General features: G+C 41.4%; 1 long non-coding RNA gene across 1 annotated transcript in view; it reads left to right on the top strand.

Moving 5' to 3' along the window:
• LOC120401359 overlaps nt 1-19,198 on the top strand; it is an 82,310-nt gene that overhangs the window by 22,087 nt on the left and 41,025 nt on the right. Inside the window, exon 2 of the long non-coding RNA XR_005596396.1 lies at nt 6,959-7,035. This is a non-coding gene — a long non-coding RNA (uncharacterized LOC120401359). The remainder of the gene's footprint in view (nt 1-6,958; nt 7,036-19,198) is intronic.

A 19,198-nucleotide genomic window follows, 5' to 3' on the forward strand; every position in this document is an offset into this window, starting at 1 on the left:
TTCTCTAGTCCTTCCACATTCACAAATGCCAGTAGACGGCTCTCAGCTAGCGTTTTTGCTCACACCTAATTCCTTTCTTGCATACTGCACTACATGATTCAATTACGGTATGGAGAAGGGTATGATCAAAAACGCTTTTCAAAATATTCAAGCTTTTTGATTAAAACACTCCATTTATTTTGCAAACCGATTAATTGTTTCTGATAATTAAACATGGAAGAAAACACAATATTGGTTGTGCCCTATTAATTTATTGTTTTGATTTATTTATATTTTTAAGAACATTTGTCAGTGCAGTGGACTATATGTGAAGACAAGAAAGGCTAGGTCTCAATATTTGCCTTTCATGAACAACTAGTGATCAACAGCACAGTTTAACAATTCACACTACTAATCTGTTTTAATCACTGAGACAAGCCTAAATCCCATGGACGAGGAGGCATGATCTCCCCTGGATTAGTGAGTGCGCGCTGTTAATAGGTGGCCTATCCTTTGGAATTCATAGCTGTCGTAATATTTATACAAAAAAATCAAAATGATGCCGCTAATTTGAAACTAATAGCAGTTGAATGTGCCATAATTTCTCTCTACGTTACAGCTGAACATGAGATTTACTGTGCCAAAAATGCAGTGAGATTTCCCAGATATTTACCACCAATGAGAGAAATGCCTGCAATGCCTGCTGCAGAACTCCACACACAGAATTACAGTGCCCTGCTGCTCATTTCAGGTTAAGAGGCATGCACTTGTGGAATTCTATGCCTCAGCGATAGTCAGGGCCCATAAACTGATGGACATACCCCTCTTTCTGCCAGTGAAGTTTTACTGTAGGGGCTGATCTCATGCGTTTCCAAATGTGTGAGATTTAGGAAGAAAAGATAAGAGCAAATGAGACTGAGGGCTGGAGAAGCTGAATTAAAGTGTCAGTGACAATCACAAAAAATCATCAGGCCTTGTGTTTTTTAAACAACGCGTGAAATATCAGCAAACTGATTCACTGAAAACCAGCTTTTGTAATGATCAAAACAGACCTCCACTTCTGAATCATGTACTGTTTTTCTACAATTTCTAATGTGTACATGGATCAAAACAAACAAAAAGTGAGTTATCCCAGAGCAGATAATCCCTTGCTTTTAAATGTAAAATGGAAATATGGTATAAATGGATATGAACATGAACATTTAGTGTGCATGGTTGGAATACAAACATTGCTATTATTTATGTATACTTCAGAAGCTGTAACCAAGATCAGAGCCCCATTGTGTCAGGCATTATACAGACACATCATAAGAATGTGTCCTTGCCCCAAGGAACTGGTAGGTTAACGAGAAAAGGCAGACAAAGGGTGAGGAGAAAGGAAGTGTTCTAATTCTCACTTTAAGATGGAGAGCTGAGGCACAGGAAAGAGTGAATGAGTTACCTAAGGTCATATGGGAAGACCTGGACAGAGGTGAGAATGGCCCCAGATTTCCTGAATCACATTCCAGCACCTTAACCTTACGATCTTTTTTCTCTTTGGCAGAATGATGGTTCATAAAGAAGTTTTAAAATGTATCACATAAGCACCATATTGCTGCAGTTAACTTGGTAGACAAGTAACCTGCAGAACAGTTATATGTCATTAGTCAAGCTAAAAGATTTGATGCAACTCAGCAAAAAAACATTCTACCTATATAAAAGAGATGGGCATGAAGTACAGCATTTGAAACCCTCTCAATCCAGGGTTCTGGGTTTTGATTTAATTCATTTTAGGGGTAGGGATGCAGGCATAAAATTTAGATCCAGATTTGAGTTTGGATTCCAAACCAGCCCCTGTGACCGAGGGTTTTAATTTGGGTCAGTTTCTGACATAAATATTAGAGATGGACCAAGGAGGCGCTATTCAATTCCACAATAGATTAAAGCTAGAGCTTGGGGTTCAGATTTTAGGCCAAATCAGTGCAAAGGCTAGAACTCATAGATTCATAGAGTTTAAGGCCAGAAGGGACCATTGGATCACCTGACCTCCTGTATATTTCAGGCTATTAAATTTCACCCAGTTACTCCTGAATTGAGCCCAATAACTTGTGAGATGGCACCAAAATTGCACGAGACTTCAGCCCAAAATGGTGGAAATCTTGCAAGAAAATTTGACCTGACTGATTTCCACCAGATTCATGTTGCATCTAGAAAAGAAGACTCCTGCTTCAATCATCTTGGGAATTGCAGAGTTTGCAGTATACTATAAGAGGCCACACTCTGAACAATTTGGGTAACATTAAATATTTAAAAAGCTGCCTCATTCACAGATCATAGTCAAATCTATACTTAATGAAGGAGGAGTCCTGTGGGAAAAATAGGATATGATCATGTAATAAAAGACCGCATGACAAATATACACACATACAAGTGGGCAATTAAGGTTGCTGGCACAGCAACCTTAATTTTTGAGTGCTTCACATTGTAACTTTTACATGGAGCCATTGGGGTTACTCCGGATTTACACCGGTATAACTCAGAGAGAATCTGGACCATAAGTTTAAGTTATAAGAAAAAAAAGGATTTGTGAACTGTACCTACTGTTGCGAATCCAGAAATAGTTTGAAAGGTACACGGACCGTTGAACTCCATGAGACTCTCCAATTCCATTATTTATTATATTTTGTCCGTGGAAGGACTGTCTTAAAAGAGATCAGGGTGCCTTAAGGAAACATTTCTTGAAACAGTTCAGTTACGCTATCCTTTTCCAAATCCTTTACACTAGCATTATACATCTAATAGAAGCAACTTTTTTCTCCAGTTCTGAGAAGAGAGAAAATGTTCCTAGTTGGTTATTGAAGAATGCCCCTGAGCTGGTAACGGTGTTCTCTGGTAAGTGATAACTAGGCCCAGCTGTCAAAACATTCTGAGGACAGATTGTACTAAGGAACTGGTAGTGTGATGTGATGATACTCTGATCAGCAGCCCACATATAGTGTTTCTGTTCTTTCCTGTCTTTTGAGAACTGCTTCAATTACCACAACATGGGTTGAACCCTGGTGCAGGACTGAGTGCTTTTATTTCCCACAGCCTTCACTTTGCTGGAATAGGAACACTGGAAGATGGAGATTCGCTTGTGGTTGTACATTCAGGCACCCAAAATTAGAGGCCACTTTTGAAAATCTGGCTCCAAGTAACCTGCTGTGGTCACAGAACAAGTCAGAGGCAAAGTGGGGAACAGAAACCCAAGTTCTCTGATTCCCAGTCCCTTACTCCAAAGGATTCCACATCTCTTGTGTATTCTAGTCAGCAATACCCCTTATTTTGATGGCTAACACCCAGCAATCCATTTTATAGGGAACTGGAAAATAGGAAAACCATCACCCTAAGCAGAATATTGGCTGCATGGCTGCTCCTTTGCAAGGTTTTCAGACATCTACTTCAGTTATATATGAAATAAAAGGAATGTTAGTTCCCAAATCTTCCTATATTCAACTATATTGACTATTACTAGAAAAGAAAGAATCATGGAAAACTGGATAAAAATTTAGATCAGAAGCTCTATGAGGCAGGAACCATTTTTTCCAGTATATTTGTACAGCACCCCAGTCCTGGAGGGAACCTGTAGGTTCTACCTCAGTGCAAATAAATATAATGCAAAGGCATATAATGTTCTAACTATAGTTCAGAACAAGATCCACAAGCCTGTAAGTCAATAGAAGATTGACTTATCCACTGGAACCTTGACCCATCAAGGTGTTGGGTGCTCTTAACTTCCCACTGATGATTCAGAATTGAGTTGTTAGCTACATATAATAATCTTTAACTAAAAGTCCTAGTAATGTATTGGTATTCAATTAGATACAGACACATTTTACTATTGCTCCATAAATGCAATATGAACACTCAATATTTATCTATCTAATCTATCTATCCTTTAGAATAATTATAATTATAATTAATTAAAAATTAAAAATACTGAAATGCAAAAGCTTCTATATTTAGATTACCATAATATCCTTAATTCTCTCCATTATGCCAAGGAAACTTTAACTGAAGATTGATTTACTGTTGTGATGATTGCATGTCAGACCTTTAATTTTGATTTAGTTCAGGTAAATCCAATGGCTTTACTTTGCACTGTGTTTCAGTGGAATATGTTAAGCAGCTGAGAGTATTAGGGATATTTTATAAGAGGGATGTACAGATTGATGGATAGCATGTCCTTTGCTCTTGCCATTACCACTTGCTTAATAATGAGTGTGTGTGTGTGTGTGTGTGTGTGTGTGTGCTGCAGGGGAGGTCTGATAGCAGAGATCAAGAAAGGGATGTATTTAATTCATTTTGGTTCCTGTGATAAGTTAAATTTTGTTGCATTGTCAATTAAGGTATTGCTATGCAAAAAGATGTTTTTAATATATCATCAGAGATAATAAAAATGTTTCATGTACCCTTAGGATATAAATAAGCTGTGGTTATAATGTGGAAAATCTGAAAGCATTAGTGTTTGAATCACTGCAACGTTCTAAAATTTTTACTATCAAATGATATAAGTTATTGCCTGGATCTTCCATTTTTCTTCTTCTCTGCACACTGCCTTTTACAAGAAAACTAGCATTATAACTGAAAGAGGTGATTTTCATTATCCTTTCATTCCTGGGTGACTGTGTGTGAAACTCTACCTGTTTTCTTCCTGCCAGAATCAAGATGAGTAGATTTTTTTTTAATGGTGACTTTTCCCCCCAGAAACGTCAATGAAAAAAAAACAGAAATAATAAAATTTTGTGCAAATATTCATGAAAAATGTTCCCCATTTTTCCACCAGCGTTAGTTATTTTTCTGCTGCCCATCAGTGTAATTTCTGAGCACTTCAACAGGCAGTGAGGATAGAGAAACATAAATAGATAATGACAGAGTAAAGAAACTGAACTCTGCTCACTGCACTTAGTAAAATGGGACACAAGATTGGGGTGGTACTGGATGATACTTTAGAGATCTGATTTAAGAGACTGGAGTTACTTGAGCTACATAATTTGGTGTGATACAAAATGAAATTAGACTATGATATTTAAACACTTTTCAGGGGGTTCATTTTAGGGCAAGATATCAATATTGGCAAAAGCGCTAGACTTAATGTTGGCATTTAATAGTATTTTAAAAGAAAAACTTAAAGAATATAACTAAGTGATATCAGGACAAATGGGCACATTGCTTGCAATTTAAGCTTTAGCATAAACGGAAGAAGCATCAAGGTAATCTTTAGAAACACATTCCTGTTTTACATTTGGCCTGGAGGCGATCCAGACAGGGACCACAAAGGAAAGGATCAGAAAGCTAAATCCAAGCTTTCTGAATTTTCTTTGAGCTTCATGGTGCATCCCATGATAGTAAATAATTTGTTCTTTGAGTTATATCTGTGCCTCCCCACAGCCCCTGTGAGATAGTGATGTCCGCCATTTCATTAACCCTTTCCCATTATATTTGTGGGCATTATACCTCACCATAAAAATTAACTCAGGGCTGAAACCTGTCATAAAGGGATCAATTGTCAAAGACACATGCCTGTGCTCAATGCAATCAAACATCTCACTGAATGCAGCTTTGCATATCTTTTAGAATTTTCGACAGATAGTGGTTAATCTTTAGTATGCTGGCTAATCCGGAAGGGTCTGATACTCGGGAACTAATTCCTAGGTTTTCCTGTAGAAATATTATGACAAATATTAGGGAGAGATTCCAGCAGTGATGGTACAGGGCAGATGGAGACACTTGACTGATGTGTGTCCTGACACCTTGCTTACCCATTGCCCCAAATTCCCATTGAGACACAGCATAGGACTCCTGAAGTGACCTGCTACCATGATGGTGGTTCTCAATCTGATCCATGGGTTAGGAGTCAGCAGGGGGAAGCCAGCTGACTGACAGCAACCATCCAGGAAAGTTGGGCAGACAACTGTCATGTATGTAGATCACACAATGCTGGAGAGGCAATCTGGCAGCAGAATGGAGGCAGGCGGGAGATAATCAATACGGGTGTGGGTTGGGTTGTGATTAGAGCTGAATGGGAAATTTTCAACAAAATGTTTTTGTTGGCAAATGCCAATTCATTGTAACCAAATCCTTTTGAGGAAATGTATTGGCTTCAACAAATATTCAATCAGGAAGGTTTCTCAGATCCTTGATGGAATTTCTGATGAAGGTGAGAAAGAAAAGTCTGCCTGACTCAGAGCAGGGACTTGAACCTGGGTTTCCTGCATTCTAGATAACTGCCCTAGACACTGGGCTAGTGAGGGGTGGGTTTTATCTCCCCCCCACACCTTATTTTTTCATGAAAAATTTCATATGTGGAAACCTCAGTGGAATTCTTGTTTTCTGGCCAGCTCCCATTGTGATGCTCTGCAGAGGTTCAGGAAGTCTTTGGTATGTCTATACTGCAATCAGAGGTGTGATTAGACATACCTGTGCTTTAGAGCTCCAGTAGACATACCTGTCCCTTTAATTTAGCTAGTGTGGCTAAGAATAGCAATGAAGATGCAATGGCACAAACCCCGACATAGGTTGTACAAGGCTGCCTGGAACCCGGGCTAGGTACTTACATTGCTAGCCTGGGCCAGGGTCCATGGTGCCACATCGTCAGTGCTATTCTTAGCCACACTGGCTAGATTAAATCTAATGTGGGTATGCCTAAGTAAACTGCAATCATACCTCCTACTGAAGTGTAGATTTACCCACAGGAGAGCCCTTGGAAGGTGAGAGGAGTGTCTTTCTGCTGAGAGAGTTGGAGAGGGAATAGCAACTGAGAGGGTTTTGGGGTTCTCAGTAGGTGGAGAGGAAAGGGGGAGAAACTGCAAACAAATATGTACTCCTCCAGTTCTCTAAAGGCTAAAGCTGTTAAACTTTAAATCCACACTACATGCAGGAAATAGCTGAAGCTCACATTCCATCGTGCAGCCCACAGTTAGCAGCACATTTGCCGTTATGTTTATTTTGTATTCTACAGCTGGTGCATGTGCCCATCTAGCATCAGTCAGCCCGGTCTCCTGGTCCACTCAGATTTGCTGAGAAGATTATTTTGAGGTAATGTGAAAAGCTTCTTTTTTCTACTTGCTACTGATGTTTAAATTATGCAAGTTAGATTTCTGTTCCTGATTTGTGTCATGTACTCACAAAAAGAGACATGAGAAGCGATCACATTTACTTTGTGCTTATTTCAGTGTGATGCAAATTTTTATGCATCTGACCAATGACACATTGTCCCCATTTCCACTAGCAAATGCAGCTTTTCATTCTAAGCATGGTGGAATTTCACCATAGACAACACATGCATTTGTTTCAGGGAGAAAGTTTTCACGGGGGTGAATCCCACTCCACATAAAAAAGCAGTTTCAGCCACAAGGGAAAACCTCCCATACGGTACTGCTCACGAGCCCATTTTTTGTACATTATGCCTAATGTAGCCTCTGAGAGTTATACTATAAATATGATAATATTATCTATATAATATATATTTATAATATTATAATATTTTCTAAAATGAATTGTGTGTCCTTGGGAAATGCTTTGTGTAACTACACACATAAAAAGCTTCAGCATGTTGAACTCACAAAAGACAGGGATTTTAGATTTAAAGTTCCCATGGCAACATTTACTCTGCCCTCTGGTATTTACCAAAAAGAAACAAAAAATGTTTCAAAAACCAGCTAAGGTTACTCAGTGACAATCATGTATTTACCTGGCATGCCTTTCACAAAAATCAAACGCTTAAAAGCAGTTTTATGTGAAAATTACATATGTATGTGTACCTGCATTTGCCACTAATATGCAAACATATAATTTTTCTTTTTATTTTTCACAGGGTTTACTTCTTTTAGCATTACTGATTAAAGAATACATGTATGGCCCCAACTTGTGACAAAAATACACCCCTGTTTGAATTTGCATAAATCTACATATATTAATGTAAATTTACATAATATGTTGCCTGTTGATAGCAGGGCTTCCAGCTCCTCCCCAAAACAGAAACATCAATGAATTCATTCTGCACCCCCAGCCCTGACTCTGCCCATCCTCACGTCAATTAATTCTTCATTTCCTTCACCCCAACCTCACAGCTGCTTTGTACCCCAGGTCAACATCCGTTCTGCACTCTTCCAAGCCCCACATTTCCCCCTACCACCTAGCATACCCAGCTCCTCCTGCAGCTTTGAAGGTAGTTCTTCACTTCCCTCCCCCCCCCCCAGGCTGGGGAGGGGGCAGATTCAGGGTTTCAGGAGAAGCCAGAGAGGGCTGGGATCTGCAGAGTCTGTAGGGAACATCTGCTCCCCATCTGGCCCTGAGCATGCTAGGGATGAATGCTTCAGTATCACTCCGGTCCCCGATGTACGTGTGGGGTTGGTAGAAACATGCTGTGGTGTTGAGGGAGGAAGCAGCCCCTCATCATGTGCAGCTGCACTGATTGGCCCTTCCCCAGGAGGTGGGGTAATGGGGAAGTGATAACCAATGTAGGGGTTCACATCTGCTAAAAGTCTGGGTGGGGAGGAAATCAACCAAAGGGGAAGTCTGCTGATGGCTTTTCCACACAGACACAAAGCACTGAGTCTAAAAACCCACAGTCCATTGGGACAATACTTGCTGGGGTGAAAATAATATTTATTTTGGGTGAGGGCAGGACCAGAAACACAACAGCCTCCTGCCCAGAATTCACACCATTCACACAAGAGGTAGTCATGAATGCATCGACGGCAATGTGGGCCACCAAGATGGTAGCTTTGCCATTGACTTAAATGGGAGCATTGGTGAGCCTACAGTTAGTTGAGTGGCAAGATGTCTATATAATTGTCTTCTGAAAGCTATCCAATTATTTTATAGATATTGCACAAAACCTTCACACATTATACACATATGATTCTTGTACTAGGGTTATTATACTTCATAGATCATAGACTTTATAAATTGTCTGATAAGTCCCAATTTTTAACATGGAGAAAATTGTATTCTAAATGGTTGGGGTTTTCTAAAGCAACTTTCAGTGGAGCTGGTGCTTCTTACTCCCTTAGGCACTTCTGAAAATCGAATCTTATATGTATGGTAAACTCTGAAATGCATTCAAATAGTGATAGGACCACCATTCCCAAACCAATGCGGTGTTTATAGAAAACTAATAGAGATGAGTCCCATAGGATTTCTTTTGTTAGATACCCAGTGACAAAATGAAGATACACTGGCAGTGTACCAATATTAAAATATGGATTCGTGTTAGCATGCACTTTGAATTTAAAATAATAGAAGTAAAACCAGATAAGTTTTGTTTGGCATCTATTGTATGTCCTAGTTCACCATCTGAGCAGGCACAATGCCATCCTAACAGATGGCCATGAGTGGAGGCAGCCAAGAGACCATGTATGAACATCAAATGTGTTTGCTAAGGGCAGGAATCCAGGCTGTGAATGTTGAAATTGTTTTCCAGCCCAAGCTTCCGCGCCTATGGCTAAGAGGGCTGTGCAATTGCTACTCTAGTTCCGAGACAGATGAACAGCCAAAATGACAAAATCACTTCCACAGCCATATAAAGTAGAACTCTGTGTCTGGTGGGTCAAGATTAACATCCTGGGGAGGGAATATGGTAAAAGGTAGTAACAGTCTCTCCGTGTCCCACTCCCTTTTTGGCTCTTTGGCAAAGGCCTTCACAGCATTGTCTTAAAAAGTAGCTCAGATGGATGGCTCAGTTTTGCATGAAAAGATGAAAAGGGCAAAGAAGCTTCTTCCATGACTTTCTCAAGGCCTGTGTGTGAGTAAGAGAAACATAAATTGCCTACTGAATGCAGTTATATCCTTGTGACAGATCCCGGGGTACAACCTGGACTGTGGAACCACTGTGTTCCCTTTTACTCTCTGGCTCAGGGTACCTCTCACACCTCTCTCATGAACTCTACTCAGGGAGACACCAGCAAATCCCCCCAGCTTCAGCCTTCCACCTCAGAAATGTACCATCTTACACTGCTCAGGACCTTCCTTTGAACAATGCAATTAGTTCACCACTTCATCAAAGGATAGTGGACATGCACCAGCCTTTGTAATCTGAGTAGATTCCCCAAACACTTAGTTTAGACAAACTCACTGGTAAAGATAAAACATTAAAACAAGTTTGTTAAGTAAAGAAATATAGATTTTAAGTGATTAAGTGGTATTGGCATAGAAGATCAGAGTTAGTGATGTCAGAAATAAAAAGTAAAATTGCAGTCTAAGTCCTAAACTTTATCAGACTAAGCAAGATTTTGGGGTGCATAGCAGAGTAGGAGCTGCACCTCTGTCAGCCCAAGAAATTTCAGGCAGACGTTTGTGCAGGAACTATGACACTGCCTGCAGCATTGACTCCCACTCAGTTGCATGCCATGTGTGCAGAGACAGAAAAGACAGCCAAAGACAGCATGGCTCCTGAGAGTATGTCTACACAACAATGTAAGCCCAGGGTTAATAGAAACTCAAGTTAGTAGACCCTGGGTTTGTAAACCTAGGGCTTGTGTGTCTAGACTCATTTGTAACCCCAGGTTAGGAATTGTTGAACCCTGGGGGTTCCAACATCTACACTGCATTATGCAGGCCTGAGTCCAACTACCCATACATCAGACTTCCTGGCAGTGTGGGAAAACTTGTCAGTCCAGCAAACTTGGCTGTCCAGAGGACAAAGAAAGTCAGCCTGTGGGATTGTGGGATACTTTTGGTGGATTCCCAGAGCAAGAGTCCAGTAGGGCTTCATCTTCCCTGCAGAGCAATAGGACTTGAATCCTGGGTCTTGGCTTGCCTTGGGCTTGGACATTCCACCCCACGGGGTCCTGGGATTTTGGGTCTGATCCATGGATAGCTCAATTTGTGTGCTGATGAAAGGGGGTTAGGCTTGAGCCTGAGTTCAAACATTGGTCTTAGACTGCAGTGTAGACATACCCTAAGTGAGCAGTGGTGCTGGTGGGGTGAGGAGGCCAGAGATTAACATGGAGGATGGAGTCCTGGGCAGGGGCGGCTCCAGGCACCAGCGCTCCAAGCGTGTGCCTGGGGCGGCAAGCTGTGGGGGAGGGGGGCGCTCTGCCAGTCACCGCTAGGCTGGCAGGCAGGGTGCCTTCGGCGGCTTGCCTGTGGAGGGTCTGCTGGTCCCGCGGCTTAAGTGGACCCTCCGTGCTTGGGGCGGCAGAATGTCTAGAGCCGCCCCTGGTCCTGGGTTCCTGGTTTCTCAATGGATCCTCAGGATCCACAGCATTAAATGGCTGCACCTTCTACTTTCTTTGTGTAGCCACAAAGACTTATCCTTAAGGGCAAAACCCTCTGAGGAAGGGTCTTGATCACTTCTTCATCCTCTGTAGGTCTTTCTGCCACAGGGGAGCATTTGAATTTGAAAAAATATTTTAAAAAATTCTTTGGCATTCATTCTTCTGAGTGTCAGCCTGTAGTGATCCATGAAGCAAGTAATGCTAATGAGTTCATGGTCTACGTTTATACAGCACCTTTCATCAAGACGGATTCTAAAGGTTTAGCAGCTGTACATGTATGTGTGTGGAATAACTCTCATCACTGAAATGCAGTCACTTCCCCCTAAGTCATGGCAAGTCTTCAACAATGCACAGCTGCATTACACAACAGTTTCAGACTGGAAGTGAAGAACAGCACATGTAATTGAAGTCTCAAGAGGTAGGTCTGAGCACCACGCAAGGCAGAGCAGGTTAAGTGAGGTCAATTAATCTGATAAATTGCACCTGGGGAAGAGCCAGGGCTCGAAAGGCTGACCGAAGATGGAGCCCAGCTGAGAAGGAATAGGCAGGGCTGGAATAAAGCCAGGAACTTGGCAGCAAAGAGGGGCTTCAAAGGAAGTACCGGTAGTTTGCAGTCACTCCAGGGGAGAAGGAAGGTGTGTCTGGGGCTACAGAGTTAGGTAGTCTGCAGTCACTCCCTAGGAAGGCCTTCCAAGGGGAATAGTGGGGGAAAAAACCTAACTAGTTTCAAGACTGAGCTTAATAAGTGTTTGGCAGGGATGGTATGATGAGACGCCCTACAATGGCATGTAGCCGATCTGTGACTGCTAGCAGCAAATATCTCCAGCAGTCAGAGATGGGACACTAGAGGGGGAGGGCTCTGAGTTACTATAGAGAATTCATTCCCAAGTGTCTGATTGCTGAGTCTTGCCCATATGCTCAGGGTCTGATTGCCTTATTTGGGGTCAGGAGGGAATTTTCCCCTGGTCAGATTGGCAGAGACCCTGAGGGGTTTTTTTGCCTTCCTCTGCATCATAGGACACGGGTCACTTGCAGGTTTAAACTAGTGTAAATGGTGGATTCTCTGTAACTTGAAGTCTTTAAATCATGATTTGAGGACTTCAGTAACTCAGCCAGAGGTTAGGGGTCTATTACAGAAGTGTGTGGGTGAGATTTTGTGGCCTGCAACATGCAGAAGGTCAGAGAAGGGCCCATCATGATCATCTAAAGTGTATGAGGAGGGAGTCTGTGCTGATAAATCCACTGGGGAGAGGCCCGAAGAAAGAGCAGAGAAATAGGAAGGAGTATCACGGTCTGGGTGCAAGCAGACCATAGTTGCTGGACATAGGGTCTCTGGACTGGAACCCAGAGTAGATAGTGGAACTGGGTTCCCCTACTAGCCCCTGTGGAAGTGGCACAGAGTGGGCAGTGGAGCTGAAGACTACTTTGGACAGACATGCAATGGGACTTTGATATTGCAGAAGGGGAAGACTATAGTGACCTTGGCTGGAGGGCTGAGTCACAAAGAAGGATTACCCTGAGTCTGAGAGAGAGGGGCCATGGTGTGAGGAAAGGGACATTGGAGCTGAAAGGAGCTAATCCCCTAAACAGCCAGGAGTAGGCGCCATAGTGATGAGTGAACTCTGATGAAGAAGACTAAATATAATCATACCAAATGGAAGCATCTCCATTTGGGATGATTATATTTGTGTTTGTGTGTGTGTGTGTGTGTGTGTGGTAGTGGTAGTGGCAGTGAGGGGATAGCAAATATTTCTTGAACACTGAGACTTCAGTATTTGACTATATTTGAGCACTTTAGTGTGCATGAAGCTTTGAAAATGGCCTGCAGTATTCAACATCAAATACATATGTTAAATCACAGCTATGGCTATTCTGCCTACTCATACTTGGCTGACCAATTTCACAACTCCGATAACACCAATGGATATTACTCAACAAAACTTTAGACTTCCATTTAGTTTGTTATAGTCTTCAAGTATTTTTCAATACCCAGTAAATCAGCAAACAATGGGTTTGATCTATTAATGGTTTGTGAAGTCCCCCACTTCTTCCACTCCTACCCCCAAAAGCCAAGATTTACTGAATTTTGTGTTAAATTAATAGCATTCAAACAGCTCTAGTATCTGGCCAGTGCACTGGGAATAAGCACCACCTACTCTGCTGATAGCATCTCCACTGCTTATGGTCTCAGTGTGTGTAAAGTATAGAAAATCTCACCTCCAGCACCCTCAGCAACACGCTCCAATAGGTTACCAGGGAATTACAAGCACCTCCTCCTGCAGCACTTGCCAGTTCCTTGGAATTTCTCATTCCGGCTTTGAGCAGGCCCAACGTTTATGACAGCTGACAAAATCACAGTCTAAAATGGTTTGGCTTAAAGGCCAGTACTCCTTACTGCCATCCTCAATTGGACAAGGAACACCTCAGAAGCATTGCCGCATCAGTGCCGACTTTGAATGTGTACATGTTTGGGATCTGGGCTACAACTTCTTGCTTGCTTCGGGGATAATTTTATTATGCTTTCTACTTAAAAAAATTAAGCAGCATCTTTCTTAGTTTTTAGCAGTTAACAGGCCACTACAGAGAACAACATACAATAGAGTCTATGGAAGTCTTGTTTAAAACTCCACTCATTGCATGTGGCTGATTGCTAATGAGAGCCAAAGCACATAACTCCTTTATCTGTTCAAATTAAAATCTCTGCAGACTAAAGAAGGGCGTGTTTACATTTGTATCTATCTTAGGCTTTTATACTGCTGACCATTCCTGCAATAGCTGAGCACCTGCCTCGATAGCAACAGCAAAGTCCTTCCTGGCATCTCTGGCACTTCTCTTTTGGGGGTTAAAAACTCTGTGGGGGGAGGGGTTTGGGCTTTGATTATTTTAGATTTTAGTTATTTCATTTTTACTTTTTAACTGGTTGGGATGTTTTGGGTAGAAGGGGATGTCCATGTTGTGAGTGTCATTTTCTATGGATTCTTATTATATAGAGCTATAGCTAACTCCACTCTCTAAACGTGGAATGCATATAATCAAATCCAAATATTTCTTGGACACATGCATGCATTTTACCTGTCATATTATTCGTCCAGTGATTCGTCTGCGAGACTGTGTGATTAAAAAAAGATGAGGGAGCATGCATAGTAAAGTGTGCTATGTTCCAAGGGTAGTGCTGCCATCTACTGGTGATTTGACAGTGGTTTATATGAACACATTATGTGAGATAATATTATGAGGCAAAAAGTATTCATACTTCCTTGTGTGTCCACTTTTACAGGAGTTCTTCAGATAAGAGCTGGATTCCTCCTAAAGGGCCAGGAATTGCACAGTTGAACACTTTGTTGTCCTGCAGAACAGGACCAAACTGCACCCCTATCTGCTGTCATTTACTTGCTGCTGATAACTGCATTTGCACTAGTCAGCTAAGGAATTAGACACATTCCACACACGATAGACTCTAATTCCACTTGGAGATATGGTGCACAGGTTGGCATATTAGGATGCACTCTTTGCTTGCACTGTCTTGAGTGCTCCCAATGCTCCTATGAGCTCTAGTGTATACACACACACACACACACACACACTCCTTGAGTACCAGTGCAATAGAGAGCAGAGTTTAGCTCTTAGCAATTGTAAACTGCACGAGGTGCTCATCAGCTTTGGAGAAGAAATAAAGAGCTTGCTCAGAGTCCAACAACATTGTCACTCCAGAGAGCAGTGGTGGGAGGTGTTCACAGTTGACCTTTGCCTAACTTTTACGTGTATTCTTTTTTCATGCTCCAAGTCTTGCAAATTCTGTGCAGCTCAGACATTATGGATATGTAGCACTCTGAAAAAGAAGGATGGTTATAAGGAATAAAACAGGATTTCAATTACTGTCTATATGCATCTGCTTTTTTGCTTCCCCACAATTTTGATAGATGCTAGTGGTCACTTCAGATACATTCATTGTCCAGGCGCATATCTTTTACAAAGTGCTTCAGGAACCCTAGTACTATCACATGAGCACTGTGTTGCACTCATGGAGGAAAATATAGTTCTCTAGATATTTTTAAGAGCCTAGAGCTAAGACACTCACTGTTTCCCTTCTACACACATGAATCCTAATGCACACACGCCTCTCTCATCTTTTCTTTTTCTGTCTCCCTACCTACTGGCTAGAAAGCATTAGCTGTGATCCTGCCAGACAGAAGCTACAGCTCTCTCAAATGAAGAGACTTTGTGCTACACAGCTAGGTTTTACCTTTACCTCTAAAGCACTTTATCACTTTAGTCCTGTCTAAGGATAATAAAGGCCAGGTTATGATAAAAGATTTTAAAAGAGAACAAATAATTATAACTCAGTTTAACAGCATATTAAACATATTTCTAAGAGACTAATATAACTTTAACTCCAAATCATCACCAATCTCACCAATGCTGAGAATATAATATCAGTTTCTTTGGGTGCTTCACAGGCATAAATATTGCATTTGCCAATATGCAGACACTGTACAACATAATTATTGAATTACATGTAGATTAGCATCACAAAATTCATTGTACAGGTGTGTTGAAAGCCATTTTATAGAACACAATTTTATGATGCTATTTTACTGCATGACAGATGCATTTTTTACAAACAAGATCTATCGCTGGACATTAACTGAGTAACAAGACAGTTCATTTCTAAATGATACAAGTATACTTCAGACATACTATTAAGTAAAAAGAATGAGAAGTACTTGTGGTACCTTAGAGATTGACAAATTTATTTGGGCATAAGCTTTCGTGGGCTAAAACCCACTTCATCGGATCCATGCAGTGGAAAATACAGCAGAAAGATATATATACACAGAGAACATGAAAAAATGGGTGTTGCCAAGACTAAGCAATTAAGGTGGGCTATTATCAGCAGGAGAAAAAAAACTTTTGTAGTGATAATCAGGATGGCCCATTTCAAACAGTTGACAAGAAGGTGTGAGTAACAATAGGGAAAAATTAGCATGGGGAAATAGTTTTTACTTTTTGTAATGACCCATCCACTTCCAGTCTTTATTCAAGCCTAATTTAATGGTGTCCAGTTTGCAAATTAATTCCAATTCTGCCGTTTCTTGTTGGAGTCTGTTTTTGAAGTTTTTTTGTTGGAGAATTGTGACTTTTAGGTCTGTAACTGAGTGACCAGGGAGGTTGAAGTGTTCTCCGACTGGTTTTTGAATGTTACAATTATTGACATCTGTCCATTTATTCTTTTGCATAGAGACTGTCCGGTTTGGCCAATGTACATGGCAGAGAGGCACCGCTGGCACATGATGTCATATATCACATTGGTAGATGAGCCTCTGATGGTGCGGCTGATGTGATTAGGTCCTATGATGGTGTCCCTTGAATAGATATGTGGACAGAGCTGGCATCAGGCTTTGTTGCAAGGATAGATTCCTGGGTTAATGTTTTTGTTGTGTGGTTTGTGGTTGCTGGTGAGTATTTGCTTCAGGTTAGAGGGCTGTCTGTAAGCGAGGTCTGGCTTGTCTCCCAAGATCTGTGAGAGTGAGGGATCATCCTTCAGGATAGGTTGTAAATCCTTGATGATGCGCTGTAGAGGTTTTAGTTGGAGGCTGACGGTAACGGCTAGTGGCGTTCTGTTACCTTCTTTGTTGGGCCTGTCCTGGAGTAGGTGACTTCTGATTATTCTTCTGGCTCTGTCAATCTGTTTCTTCACTTCAACAGGTGGGTATTGTAGTTTTAAGAATGCTTGACAGAGATCTTGTAGGTGTTTGTCTCTGTCTGAGGGACTGGAGCAAATGTGGTTGTATTTTAGGGCTTGGCTATAGACCATAGATTGTGTGATGTGGTCTGATGAAAGCTGGAGGCATGTAGGTAAGTATAGCGGTCAGTAGATTTCCGGTGTAGGGTGGTGTTTATGTGACCATTGCTTATTAGCACTGTAGTGTCCAGGAAGTGGATCTCTTGTGTGGACTGGTCCAGGCTGAGGTTGAAGGTGGGATGGAAATTGTTGAAATCATGATGGAATTCCTCAAGGGCTTCTTTTCCATGGGTCCAGATGATGAAGATGTTGTCAATCTAGCACAAGTAGAGGAGGGGCGTTAGGGGACGAGAGCTGAGGAAGCGTTGTTCTAAGTCAGACATAAAAATGTTGGCATACTGTGGGGCCAAAGAGTGAGGCTGAAGTTCAGGTGACAATCTAAAGGGCTTGATTCTTCACGGCTTTGCACCTGATGTTAATTTACTCCAGGAGCATGCACAGAGAGTGTCAGGTGCTATCATTGTGCTGTGAAAGAGTTTTGCATCCCACTTTAAATTCACTTTGTACAGGTGTAAATGGTTGTGAATAATTGGGTCAGAGAAATCTAACCATCCCCTCAAGGAGCTCTGGGAATAGTGTTACTTAGTTCAGTGCTGAAGCACAGAGCCAGCAGAGGGAGCACAAAGTATTGTTTTGTGGACTCCATGAGGAGTGACTGCTTTTTTATTTTCCTGGTTTTATACTGACAGGTCTATAGATCCGCAATACCACCAGGGCAGACAGGCTGAAATCCAATTTTCCTTCTACTTTCAAAAATTAGTTTCCTTTCTCTTACATTCTCTTCCCTCTGCCTTGTTGGAGATGGATTTGAGAGACTAATTGGATCTTCCTTTTTATAGACCAACAATAATGGAAGTAGGACTGCATTAGTTTGATACTAAACCAAATGTCTGTGTCACCTTGCAATGAAGATGCTGCTTATATTTATCATGCACTCGCCTTCTCAATTTTCTCAAAACTGCAATGCAGAACTCCCACTTTCTCCAGCAAACATCTCTCCGGTTCACAAAATCTCCTATGATAACAGGTCTTGGTATTTGAAAAAAAACACACAACAACATAAACACCATGGAATCCAGGACTCCTGTGACAGCTGTGACCTAGGTCCAGCTTTATGTATCCTAAGACCTGGAATGGAAAAAGACAAATCCCTATAGGAAATTAAAGTGAAATTCTTCTGGTTCGAGAATTTTGTTTTTATCAGCTGTGCATTCTACAACATTCTTTCACTCATTTTCAAAAATACCACTAATCAGGGACACTCATCATTATTTCCCCTAAGCAGGAGAAGGCTGGTTGGCATTTGAAATGTGTGCCCAGGACTAGTGCTGGAGTCCTGGTATGTCCCTCCACAAGGCTATAGTAGTGTTTGCTTTCAGCCTCATGCAAGGAAGGGAAGTGAGCTGTGGAAGTATGAGACTTCAGTGTGTTTAGAGCGCTAAAGGGCAACATGATTTTGCTGAATTTTGAGCCCATTTGATTCTGGAGTTTAAAAGTTTGACTCTAACATTATTGGGTTTAGAGAATGCAGGGGGCAAAGGAGTAGGGTAAAGGAGGAAACATGTAAGGAAAAAATAAATATGTAGAGTATTGACTAATGCCAGCCTGTCTTATGTAGTGTTTTCCTATCCCTAATACATAGCACAGCTGCCCTCTGATTAAAAAAAACATGCTCCATTTCTGCCTTGAAATGTTTCTTTATTTAAAAAAAAGAAATGGAGACACTACGGGGGGAAATAACCCAATGTGTTTAAACTGCAGGGGGAGGAAATCCACTCTGATGATGGAAATTCCTACAAAATATGTTGGTTCCTACTCTTTTAATTGGCCAATTAAGTTTTGGAACAGAACAATGGATGTATTATTGGTCTACAACTTTCTGAGGCTGTTGGTCTTGCAAAAGAGATCACTAAAACCAGACAGAGATTGGGACAAATTTTGAGGAGTCCTGAACCAATGTCAACTCCTGTTCTTATTATAACCTTGATCATTCCCCACAGTCCAGGTCTCATCTTAAGTTTATTGACTTGGGATGCCTAGACCTGGGCTTTCCTCTCCTGAAACAGTCCAGACCCCTCTTGTGACAATTAGAGGAATTCATTCAGACCCTGTCCATCATCTTTGATAACCCCAACTATGAGCGGACCACTGAGGCAACCCTTCTGGCCTCACAGCA

This window comes from Mauremys reevesii, linkage group 3 (genome assembly GCF_016161935.1).
Source record: "Mauremys reevesii isolate NIE-2019 linkage group 3, ASM1616193v1, whole genome shotgun sequence".
Lineage (NCBI taxonomy): Eukaryota > Metazoa > Chordata > Testudines > Geoemydidae > Mauremys > Mauremys reevesii.